General features: G+C 33.1%; 1 pseudogene; it reads left to right on the top strand.

The window, feature by feature from the left end:
- Positions 1-5,810: 5,810 nt before the first annotated feature.
- LOC103951185 lies at positions 5,811-7,856 on the top strand (annotated as a pseudogene).
- Positions 7,857-14,239: the final 6,383 nt, after the last annotated feature.

Consider the following 14,239-nt stretch of genomic DNA (forward strand, 5'->3'; position numbering starts at 1 on the left):
AAAGTATAAATAAACTCTAAGTGTTAGTCAATCTATCGTTTTACGAATTCTCCAAAACTAATTTCAACGATCCAAACCGTCAAAATTGTTTGTATATGCTTGGAGATCATATCAGCAAAAAATCACAAAAAAAAAAACATTCAAAGATCAAGTAACGGGACAAAGCTTTTCAACGGTTATAAACGAAAAATCACGATTTAACGGTTATTTTAACTCCGATTTTGATGATTTTTTATAACTACACTCCTTGACCCTATATGAATACAATGAATGAATTCGATCTTCAATTTAAAATATTTACACAAGTGAATACCACAAAATCTTATCTTAAAAACAAAAACTCTTTATCCTTGCACATTTAATATTTGTAATAGATTAGTAGTGTATGTATTATTTCTTTATTAGGCTTTTATTTTTTAGCGTAAATATAGTACTTGAACGAGAAATGTTTTAATATTTTGAAGTAATATTTACGTGGCAATGTGTGGTATGTGCAAATTTAAAAAAAAAATATTTTTTTCTTAACGGGTCATAACGGGTCGGGTCACTTTACCCGTTGGGTAAAGTGACACGACCTGTTAAGGACCCGTTAAGATAACGGGTGTGACACGACACGACCCGTTAAGATAACAGGTGTTACACGAAAACGACACGAACACGATAGACACGACCCGTTTGCCAGGCCTAGGTATGTGGGGTGTATAAAGATAATTTTTAATTGAAAAAGTAAATGTAGGGTGTATTAAGCATGTAAGATTTATTCAACAATTTGTGAGGTGTTAATATAATAAGCCAATACTTTTCTTTCCTCCACCATTTTTGTACTCTTTAAGGATTTTGTAATAATTACTTGTATAAGAGAAGTTTTTATTTTTCGTTTTTACTTTTTGGCTTCATTACACTTTGGGTTATGGCCATCACATTTTGATTCGGATGTTTAGGTAGACATTACAGATTGTGGTGTAACAATAATGCTACAATTTAGCAATAATTATCTACAATTTAAGATATTTTCTTTCCAAAATAGTTTAAAATATTTTTAAATCCCACAAAATCAAACATACCGAAATAAGTTTTTCTTTTAGTACGTTAAGAGAAAATATGATTGAGAATAATATAAACGTACCAATACACAATGAGTACAAAATTAAACGTACCAAAATAAAAATAATGTACCAATATTAACAATATGTATCAAATCATATGTACCAAAATTACAAATAAACGTACCAATGAATGATTTTTGTAAATTCAAACGTATCTGCAGATAATATATACGTAATGTATTGTACCTAATAATAATTCGTCAACAACTATACTTAAAAAAAACAGCAAAAAAAAAATCACAAAAAATTTGAAAAATTTACACAGAGCTTTTATGTTGATCACCGACTATTTGAAGGAAAAATAAAACCATTTGGAAAAAGAAATAATATTAAATGTTTGCATAACAAAAAAAAAAAAAAAAAAACTGTGATTGAAAAAACATATCTGGAGAGGCGAAAATATAGTTTAATTACTAATATCTCTATTAAATAAGGAAAAGTGTATCATGCAAATAAAATGATAAATTCAAAAATTATTTTAATTTTAAAAAATATATAATGACATGTAATTTGGCTTGATATGGTTATTGATCAAAACATTTTAATCAAATTTAAAAAAAACATAGATATTTAATTTAAATGATATAAATAAACGGTAGAAGATTCTAATTTTCCCCATAATCATCAAAGTAACCTAATAGGGAAAAAATATCCCTGAAAAATATTGGTTTGTTTAGCAGAATGTTGCTTTTGTTTAGGGACAAGGATTGTTTGCACTCCCGTGCCCTCCTGTTTTGTGTGGTCACGGTTAAACCACGTTAATATTTTATATTATTTTTTTTATAAAGATAATAAGATAAAAATGAATAGTAATATAACATGTTGACGTAACTTAACCGTAACCACACAAATAAAATATTGGTTTGTTTAGCAGAATGTTGACGTAACTTAACCGTAACCACACAATATATATGGCATGAAGGAAGGTACTGTTAACGACATAAAGAAGAGAGCTTTAACGAAAAACTCTCAGTACTGTTCACTTTAACGAAAAATCACATTTTTACACTAAAAAGTCAATCATGGTACTATTTACTTTACTATTTATTTTGTCCTTGTTAAAACTCAAAACTTTCACGCCATTTTTATTAGCTTTCTTGATAAAGAAACCAGAGATGATATCTTGTAGAAGACGAAATGAAGAATTTGGAACTTTGTTATTTTTACTGAATAATTACAATGAGTTGTACATTCTGTATATATAGCTCAGAGAGCTTTCATAAACTCTAAACAAAAGCTTATTAACAAACTAACTATTATAACCATTGCACCTGACTCGATACTGTTATAACAGACTTCTAACAGATTAACTATGGTGAGATGGCATATGAGTTGACAGTCAACTATAGTCAACAGGTAGTTTACTCGTCCATAAGTACGTTGAAAAATAAAACTGAAGATCAATCGAAAAAGTGGCAATCAAATAGTATAATAGATATATTTGACTGCAAGAAATATTATGCACACTAGTAAAAAAGTGGATAACACCCTAAATATAAGGGATTATATTTTGCAAGTTGTAACTAAGACATATTCTGATAGTATCATCTGTTTAATAAATATTTATCACGTTTTCAAAAAGTAAATCATTCAACGCATGATATCTTTATTTACAAAAGAGGATCTCCTGGATGAGATAATTACAAGATATCAGTGTGGCTGTTTATGCCAAAAGATTCTTTCTTTTTGCACGTGTATTATTCAAGCTTTTGCTTCTGGATGTTCAGGTCCTTTGTTAAAGTGAAATAAATAGGAATTGAAACTCTGCTGGCCCATCCTTCAGCCTTCAGGTTCCAGATGAGATAATATAATTAAAAGTAAAAATATGATTAAAATATAAATAGAAAACTTTATTTTAACACAAAGATGATTTTTAGATTAAAATCATGAGTAAGATCAAAATTTAATTTTAGTCCCTTGATACATTAATAACCTCATTAATGATGTTTTTAACTTTAATCCTTCAAGAATATTGAAATTTAAAATAAACTTGGTGTTAGATTACATATTAATTATAATCCCTTTATGTGTCCTTAATTCAAAATAATTAATGTTTATTTAATATCTCCCATTAAATATATTTAAATATTTATTAACATACAAATTATAATTTATTTTTTGACCAAAAAAGAGTTTCTAATTTATTAATTTTATTTAACATTATTCAAACTTGAAAGACTTAATTAATGTACCTAAATGTTAGTACCGAAATGTATTATATTGAACTAATGTATTTAAATGTTAGTACCGAAATATATGTACCGAAATATATGCACTGAAACGTATCATATTACATTAATGTACCTGAATGTATGTACCAAACTGTATGCACTGAAATGTATTATATGGAATTAATGTACCTAAATGTTTGTATCGAAATGTATGTACCGAAATATGTGTACCTAAATATATGCATCGAAATATATTATAATGAATTTAATGTACCTAAATGAAGAAGACAAAGTACATCGAAATATATTGTATAACAAAAATTAGTTTATCTAAATGTTTACAACAAAATATATTACGATAAATGAAATGAAAATGAAAATTATAATGAAATAAAATTAATACATTAAAAATTAGGAAGAAAAAGAGAAATAATTAAAAAATTAGGTTATTAATGTATCAAGGGACTAAAATTAGATTTTGATCTTACTCATGGCTTTAATCTAAAAATCATCTTTGCCAAGGATTAAAATGAAATTTTCTATTTATTAATTACATTTTGATTTTTAATTATTTCTCTTTTTCTTCCTAATTTTTAATGTATTAATTTTATTTCATTATAATTTTCATTTTCATTTCATTTATCGTAATATATTTTGTTGTAAACATTTTAATAAACTAATTTTTGTTATACAATATATTTCGATGTACTCTGTTTTATTCATTTAGGTACATTAAATTCATTATAATACATTTCAGTGCATATATTTAGGTACACATATTTTGGTACATACATTTCAATACAAACATTTAGGTACATTTGTGACATCCCACATCACCCAGGGGTGTGATCCTTATATGTATATTCTCATCCATACCTAGCACGAGGCCTTTTGGGAGCTCACTGCCTTCGGGTTCCATGGGAACTCCGAAGTTAAGCGAGTAGTGCGCGAGAGCATTCACAGGATGGGTGACCCATCGGGAAGTTCTCGTGTGAGCTCCCAGAAACAAAATCGTGAGGGCGTGGTCGGGGCCCAAAGGGGACAATATCGTGCTACGGTGGTGGAGCGGGCCCGGGAAGTGGTCCCCCCTGGGTCGGGATGTGACAATTTGGTATCAAAGCCTAACCCTGGTCGCGTGTGTGCCGACGAGGACGTCGGATCCCTAAGGGGGGTGGATTGTGACATCCCACAGCGCCCAGGGGTGTGATCCTTATATGTATATTCACATCCCTACCTAGCACAAGACCTTTTGGGAGCTCACTGGCTTCGGGTTCCATGGGAACTCCCAAGTTAAGCGAGTAGTGCGCGAGAGCATTCCCAAGATGGGTGATCCATTGGGAAGTTCTCGTGTGAGCTCCCAGAAACAAAACCGTGAGGGCATGGTTGGGGTCCAAAGCAGACAATATCGTGCTATGGTGGTGGAGCGGGCCCGGGAAGTGGTCCCCCTCGGGCCGGGATGTGACAACATTAGTTCCATATGATACATTTCGGTATTAACATTTTAGTGCATACAGTTTGGTACACACATTTAGGTACATTAATGCAATATAATACATTTCGATACATATATTTCGGTACTAACATTTAAATACATGAATTCAATATAATACATTTTGGTACTAACATTTAGGTATATTAATTGAGTCTTTCAAGTTTGAATAATGTTAAATAAAATTAAAAAATTAGAAACTCTTTTTTGGTCAAAAAATAAATTAAAATTTGTATGTTAATAAATATTTAAATATATTTAATGGGAGACATTAAATAAATATTAATTATTTTAAATTAAGTACACATCAAGATATTATAATCAATATATAATCTAACATCAAGTTTATTTTAAATTTTAATATTCTTGAAAGATTAAAATAAAAAAACGCCTTTTTCTAATATATAAACCTGTCGCCCTATTAACTTCTATACTTTGCATCGCTCTACTTAATTACCCTCATCACTAGCTCAATCCAGCGGCTTCTAGCCAGCTTGATTTACTAGCTAGCATTCTAACTGAAATATCAGACTAATTAGGTTGAAAGCGCGCTTCAACTACGAGAAAATGTCATCTTCGAATCTCTTTTACCAAAATTACCGGATTAAATGATTCGGATCTTTGAAATTTTATCTAATAATCTACTTGTTTTGACTTCTTAAAAATTATAATAAATTTTTACCATTAAATGAAATTTAAAAAATTGAAATCATTTGATCCGATAGTCTCTTCTCAACTACAACAATCCTTATCGCTTACCGGGCACCTTGTCGGTCCCACGCGATTGTAATACATGTGTGTAGCTCAAACCCCAATATTCAAACAGGTCCAGGTTGGGAGTTGAGGCAGATCACTCACATAGCGTTGAAGCACAAATTAATAGATTCAAACCCTTTCATCTCTCCAATAATTGTTTTGCCGGGGTCCGAATCTCTTCTCAACTACAACAATCCTTATCGCTTACCGGGCACCTTGTCGGTCCCACGCGATTGTAATACATGTGTGCAGCTCAAACCCCAATATTTAAACAGGTCCAGGTTGAGAGTTGAGGCAGATCACTCACGTAGCGTTGAAGCACAAATTAAGAGATTCAAACCCTTTCATCTCTCCAATGATTGTTTTGCCGGGGTTTTCTTTGTATTGTTTTTTGTTTTTCACCTTGCTCGGTTGCTTTTTCCGTGCAAGGATGTGTTTTGAATGAAGTTATTTTAGAAAGTTAAGAGCTTCAAAATACTAAAAAAAACACGAGAAAAAAATGAAGCCAATTAGTAGAGTTTCTGATCTCATGATTTTTTTATTAGTTCTCTTGTTATTTCATTTCTCCCACACTGCAGGCAGCTCTTGCAGGAAAGCGTGGGCATTTCCGCCATGCGCATGCAACTCCTCCGCAACGACCGCGTCATCATGTTCGACCGCACCGACTTCGGCAAATCCAGCTTGTCACTAGCGAACGGTACATGCGTCCGAAATGACTGCACCGCCCACTCCGCCGAGTACGACGTCCAAACCAACACGGTTCGCCCTCTCACGGTTCAATCCGACGTTTGGTGTTCCTCCGGCTCGGTAGCTCCCAACGGCAACTTGATCCAAACCGGGGGCTTCAAAGACGGAGAGCGTCGCGTTAGGGTTTTCGAGCCCTGCACGGGTTGTGAATGGAAGGAGTACGAGAATACCTTAGGCGTGAGCCGTTGGTACGCCGCCAATCATCATCGGCGGAAGGCGGGCGTTCAAATATGAGTTTTATCCAAAGACCGAGTCTTCGAGCAATGTCCACAGCTTGCATTTCCTTGTGCAGACTGACGACCCCAACGAAGAAAACAATCGTTATCCTTTTGTTTTCCTCAACGTCGATGGGAATTTATTTATTTTCGCAAATAATCGAGCTATTTTGTTTGATTATGCGAAGAACAACGTGGTTAAAACCTATCCGCAAATACCCGGCGGCGACCCAAGGTCGTACCCTAGCACCGGGTCAGCCGTTTTGCTGCCGTTAAGGAACTTCACGGCTCCATCTATTGAGGCTGAGGTGGAGCTCCGAAAGGGTCTTATATTCAGGCAACAGAGGGTATTTTTGTGGAAGCTCTAAACACATGCGGTCGGATCAAAATAAACGACCCGAACCCGCAGTTGGTTGTGGAGACTATGCCTCAAGCTAGAGTCATGAGTGACATGCTATTGCTCCCAGATGGCACCGTTGTGACCATCAACGGAGCATCTTTTGGGAGTGCAGGTTGGGAACTCGGACAGAATCCTGTGCTCGAACGACTTGTGTACCGACCAGACAACGCTGTTGGGTCGCGGTTTGAAAAACAAAGCCCTGCCAACATACCACGAATGTACCATTCCACTGCTGTATTATTACGTGATGGTAGGGTACTCGTTGGAGGTAGCAACACTCATGAAAATTACGAGTTAGCCCACGAGCTATTCTCAACATAATTGAGATTACAGGCATTTAGTCCTGATTATTTGGATGCTAAGAACTCGAAGTTGCGTCCAAGAATTGTTGATCCCAAATCACAAGCTAAAATCAGTTACGGAAGAAAATTATTCATTCGGTTTTCATTGACGGGAAACATGGCAACAAATTTGGTGTCGGTGACGATGGTGGCACCTTAATTTAATACACATTCGTTCTCAATGAATCAGAGGCTGCTGGTTCTTGCAGCGAAGACCGTCAGAAAGGTAGGGACAATGACGTACCAAGTTCAGGTGACGACGCCGGCTTCCGGTAATCTTGCGCCTTCCGGATATTATCTTCTATATGTGGTGCATCAGCAAATTCCAAGTGAAGGCATCTGGGTCCAAATTTTGTGATGACGTGAAAGGTATATTATACAGTTTGTATATTGCTCTCTCCTCTTCGTTTTAATTTTAAAATAAAAGAACATAATCAATTGTGAGTTAAAAAAATTAAGATGTTCATAGACAGAACAACTTGATTAAGCAACTTGATTTTTTACAACAAAAAAAAAACAACTTGATTCCACTTTGCAAGTTGTATTTGTACTTCTTTTTATATTTGTAACTTTACCAAAGAAGTTCTAATTTTTTATTGAATTCGGACGCATAAAGTTGTATTAATTTCCATCGAACTTTTATGGCTCCAGTTTTGGATACAATGAAATTCAATGATTAAGCAAATAGTTGATATCAGACTTTTCTGTGTGATTAATTTAAAATTAATTAAAGTACAGGAAGCTTTTATAAATTAAAAAAATCAGTGTTGGAATATTTGGTGAATATAAAAATCAAATAAATTTTTGAAGACACACTAAATCAAGGAAGAGGATCCTCTCCTAAGCTCAGGATAGGGATCTCTTGATCAGTCCATCTGGGCCGTTCAAATTTAATTCAACGCTTTAAACAGGGAGTTTTTTAAAAGTTATAATAATTGTAACCGTTGGATTAAATTTGAACGGCCCAGATAGGTTGGTCAGGAGGATCCCCATCCTGAGCTCAGGAGAGGATCTTCTTCCCTAAATCAACACGCCTTGTGACGCACAATTTAATAGATGGAGTGAGGATCCTTGCGGGATCCTCTTTAGAAGGATTTCAGGGATCCTCTAATTACATCTGTTCATCGTGCGATCAGTTTTCGTCAAATATTGTTTATATTCAGTTTAAATAAAAAAAGTTACAATGATTTCTGATCGCACGATGTATGATGAACGAATGTGATTTGAGGATCCTTATGATCATCGCTCTAATAGATGTGCCCAACGTACTGTTTTATATGACTTCATTTGTATTTTAAAATGCATCACCAAATCTTTTAGTTTTGTGTATTTAAAGAGCGTCATCCTTACAAAATGAGCTATAATGTATTAAATAGATGTGTTACTAATAGTATCTTGACCAAAAAAAAAAAGATATGTTATTAACGGTAAAAAGAATTAAGAGGTTGAAAATTCAGGCTAAGCCACACATATATATTATGTGTCATCAATAATAATTTAGTATTGAAGCTAGCCAACTAAGAAAGTCACACCAAAAACTCCCACTTACAGTATGATAATGCAATTTAATTTTTTATCTCATCTTTATAGGAATAATACCATTAAGATTCCTTGCCCATTAATTTGACCAAGTTGGCCATTTATGTTTTGTCAAAGTTTATTTGGATTGAAGACCTTTTTGATGTTATTTCGAATGTCCTTTTTGGTATTTGTATTAGTTATTAATTTTATAATAAAATCACTACCATTTCGTCTCAAAAGAAAAAGTTCTAGAGTTTAGGATTGCTACGGACTATATGTCAACAAAGAACAACAAAATATTTAGACACAAAACTTATATACTTGAAATAGCGTCACCCTTAAAACAAGGAAAAAAATCATCCAAATTCATCAATCTAAACCATGGAAATGAGAAATTTCATGTCTCTTATATGATACTAAAGTCCAGAGTCTTTTGATGACTTAACTGATAAATATTTAGACAAAGAAGAAGTTATACCTTTGGCTTTTACTGCTTCAGCAGTGGCACTCTAACAAATCCAAAGAAGCTATTCCTTCGACTTCCGCTTCAGCAGAAAAATTAGAGACATGAGAGAAATCCAAGAAAATTCTCACAAAGCTGCCTCTCAAAAGCTTGGCATGGTTTACGGTTGTTTCCAAAGAGTGGAATGCAAATACTATATGGCCTTGAGATCAGAAATTAAGCTGGTTATTGGATGCTTGCACTACTACAAAATTATCTATAACTGGTGGTCTAAAAACTGACAACAAACGTATATTACTGTTGGATTTTAAGTAAAATCCGACGGAAAATGGATTCAGTGGTGGATATAATAAGCGACAGAATTGCCAGCATCAGGAAATGAATTTTCTGACAGAAATACTCTAAAACCGATAGAAATTGTGTCGGATATAACAGACAGAAAATATATTAATAATGAATAAATAAGAGCATTTTTGTCGGCTAAAACCGACAGAAAATACTAAAACTGACAGAACTTCTGTCGGATATAATCGACAGAGCATTTATTAATAGGAATAAATAAAAGCATTCTTGTCGGATAAAACCGACAGAAAATATATTAATAATTAAAAAAAATATAAACAACCACTTTCTGCATTTTTCATATTCACAGCAAGATCAGACATTCACATTCCATTAGAATCATTCAATCAAAGCATCGTTTGTTTCTTCCTGCACACATTCACATTCCATTAGAATCTCTCAATCACAGCAAACATTGCTCATTCAATTGAATCTCTTCCCAAAATCGAATGAAAATCGAAATACTTACAGTGTTGATGCGATCTATGATAATGGAGAGCTCCTGGTGCGCCAGTTGCAAGTTCTTCACCATGCCCTGCCATTGTTGTGAAATCAAATAGTCAAACCCTAAAAAGCACCACTGCAAATAACATAAGAAAATCGAAATTAACCCTAAAGAAATTGGGAGAGAAGATATGAAAAGGGAATACCTTTCTGCTCTTTGAGTTATTGGTAAAAAAACCCTAATAGGGCAAAAGCCTCCAACTCCAAAGACTGTTGTGGGATTTTGAAGAGAGCGAGAGAGAGAGAGAGAGAAAATATCAGAAGAAATGAAGCAAGAGTCATCACAATACATCAAAAGCCTCTAACTCCAAAGACTGTCGGTTAAACCCACGAATTCAAGCTTACATTAGCCCAACAATACATTGAAAGTCTAAATTGAGCTAAATCCCAAGAAGAAAGTCACCACCTAGCTTCGAACTTAACGACATTCGACGGAATTCGTCGCTGTGATGACATGCATGCACAGATTCAGAATAGAGATTAAACCCTAGAGATTTTAGACATAATACTCATCACAGATGGATTAGAACCACACAACTAAGAGGGGAAAATAATTCATAGCTAAGATGGAGTTCGAGAGAGCTGAAGCTCTCAGCATTAATGGCAGAGCACACGGTGATGCACCAATGATACATGCAATGCTGCAGGTTGATTCCCCATGTCCCAAGGGTTCGGGGTTCAGATTTTTGAGGGTTGATTTGGTCAGAATTGAGAGGAATGGCGAGGGCTTTACTCGGAGCTTAGAGAGAAGGAGAGTGCTGAGAGTTAAGAGTTGGGTTTCAGAAAAATGAATGAGATGAGTGGGGGCCGAATGTGGGTATAACCCCACCCCAGAAAGTTTTCATTACTGTCGCTTAAAACTGACAGAAAATTTTCATTCCTGTCGGTTATAACCGACAAAAAAAAAATTGGCAGAAAAATTCCCCCCAAAATTTTGTTACGATTTTAAAAAATAAAATAATAATTGTTTGGTTTAATAAATAAATAATATGTATTTAAATAGAATACGTTTTTAAAAATTAAATAAATAATTTTTTTTTGTTGAAAATAAATAATTGTTTGATTTAATAGATAATAACCCACGTAAAATATGCAATAAGGAAACAAAAAGATAATTGTATAATGAAAAGGTCATTGTTTAATCTACCATTTTAACACGATATGCATTCTATGAAACTTTTTTCAGCGATCCAACCATCAAACTTATTTGTACAGACTCCGAGATTGCATACATAAAAATTCGCAAAAAACAAACATTTAGAGATTACGTAACGGAACAAAAGTTTCGATGGTTATGAACGAAAAATCACAATTTAACGGTTATTTTAGCTCTGGTTTTGATGATTTTTTTACAGCTACGCTCCTCAACCCTATAAGAATGTAATGAATGAATTTGATCTTCAATTTAAAATATTTACACTAGTGGATACCACAAAATCTTATTTTATACATAATGGAAGTATAATAATAACTCTAAGTGTTTGTTTAATCTACCATTTTGATGTGATTTGCATTCTACGAAACTTTTTTCAACAATCCAATCGTCAAACTTATTTGTACACACTCCGAGATTGCATACGTAAAAAATCATAAAAAACGAACATTCAAATATTACATAGCGGAACAAAAGTTTTCAACGGTTATAAACGAAAAATCACAATTTAATGGTTATTTTAGCTCCGATTTTAATGATTTTTTACAGCTACACTCCTCGACCCTATAAGAATGCAATGAATAAATTTGATCTACAATTTAAAATATTTACACTAGTAGATACCACAAAATCTTATTTTATACTTAATGGAAGTATAACATTAACTCTTGAGTGTTTATTTAATCTACTGTTTTTATGCGATATACATTCTACGAAACTTTTTTCAATGATCTAACCGTTAAACTTATTTGTACACACTCCGAGATTGCATACGTAAAAAATCGTAAAAAACAAACATTCAGATATTACATAACAAAACAAAAGTTTTCGACGGTTATAAACGAAAAATCACAATTTAACGGTTATTTAGCTCCGATTTTAATGATTTTTTACAGCTATACTCCTCGACCCTATAAGCATGCAATGAATAAATTTGATCTTCAATTTAAAATATTTACACTAGTGGATACCATATAATCTTATTTTATACTTAATGGAAGTATAACATTAGCTCTTAAGTGTTTATCTAATCTACTGTTTTGATGCGATATACATTCTACGAAACTTTTTTCAATGATTTAACTGTCAAACTTGTTTGTACACACTCTGAGATCACATACGTAAAAAATACAAAAAACAAACGTTCAGAGCTTAGGTAACAAAACAAAAGTTTTCAATGGTTATAAATGAAAAGTGCAATAAACGAATTCGATCTTCAATTTAAAATATTTACATTAGTGGATAACACAAAATATTATTTTATACTTAATGGAAGTATAGTATTAACTAAGTGTTGGTTTAATCTACAGTTTTGATGTGATACGCATTCTATGAAACATTTTTCAATGATCCAACCGTCAAACTTGTTTGTACACACTCCAAGATCGCATACGTAAAAAATCGTGAAAAACAAACATTCAAAGATTAGGTAACGGAATAAAAGTTTTCAATGGTTATAAATGAAAAATCACAATTTAACAGTTATTTTAGCTTCGATTTTGATTATTTTTTGTAGCTACTCTCCTCGATCCTATAAGAATGCAATGAATAAATTCGATCTTCAATTTAAAATATTTACACAAGTGGATAAATCATATTTTATACTTAATGGAAGTATAACAATAACTCTTAAGTGTTTGTTAAATTTATCAATTTGATAGGATTTGCATTCTACGAAACTAGTTTCAACGATCCAACCATCAAATATGTTTGTATATACTCCGAAATAGCATGTGTAAAAAATTGCAAAAAAAAAAAAAAAAAAAAAAAAAAAAACGTTCAGAGATTATTTTGGCGGCCGTCCAAAATTTTGGTTTGTTCGTGTCGGATATATCCGACATGGCCATGAGTGAAAAAAAGAAAATTTTAAACATGTGTTTATTTATTTATTTATTTTTAATCATTATAACATTTTAAAATAATAAAATCAGACATGATAGAGTACATCAGATGTTCATGTGTGTTTATGTGCTAGACAATGTGCTTTGTGACGCATTAAAAAAAATTGCTTGAATTTCCTTGTATCTTGTTGCTTGCCTGTGAGGGAGCATAATCTTTATTACAAAAATGATAGAGCTTCATATTGTAGTTTGTTGTTATTATTTTCTCATAAAATTTATGGCTCGTGGGAATTGGGTTCATTAGACTTTAGGGTCATGAGTGAAAAAAAAAATTTAAAATATGTGTTTATTTATTTATTTATTTTTAATCAATATAACATTTTAAAATAATAAAATTTTCATTTTTGTCAGTTATAACCGCCAGAAGACTAAAATAATAATCGTCAGAAAGTAAAATAATAAAATAATCAATTTCTGTCGGTTATGACCGTCACCATTAACTTAAAAACCATCAAAATCTGTAAAAAATATTAAAAAAAAAAAGGATTAAAAAATACTGTTGGATATAACCGACAATATTTTTCTGATATCCGCCACTAAATATCCGCCATGAATTTATGTCGGATATAAACGACAGAAATTTTCTAATATCCGCCACTAATTAAATGATGTGTCGGATATAATTTATCCGACATGATTTTTCTAATATCCACCACCTAAAGCTAATATTGTAGTGGTGTTGCCATATTTTTCACAAGGTCATTGTGAAATTCCATGGCCACGTATCACCTCGCTCGCGCTTGTGATAACTATTCCCTACAGGTCGACAACCATATCCCATACATAAACCTTCCAAGGGCATCGGCAGCTAGCTAGCTTACAAGAAGGAATATGATCAGCTTCAGAATCTTCATTAATTCCATGTTACTCAATGACAGAAAACACGAATGCCTTACTGCCAACATGAATAGTGGTTTCATTCCTGTGAGGAAAATCGTGCACATATAAGAAACCAGATATTAAGTCCCCGCTCTCCTCGTCCGCATCCTTACCAAGACCATCGTCCTCAGCAACAATAAGATTCCGAAGGGTTGTAATTAAAAAGGGGAGCAGCAAGAATGAAGTATGATTAGCTACGGCCATTCATTACGCCATGGACGCTAATGAGAACACACATTAGCTATTCCCAT

Source organism: the organism of the source record quoted next, unplaced genomic scaffold (assembly GCF_019419815.1).
Source record: "Pyrus x bretschneideri cultivar Hongxiangsu unplaced genomic scaffold, Pyrus_bretschneideri_v1 Contig1, whole genome shotgun sequence".
Classification (NCBI taxonomy): domain Eukaryota; kingdom Viridiplantae; phylum Streptophyta; class Magnoliopsida; order Rosales; family Rosaceae; genus Pyrus; species Pyrus x bretschneideri.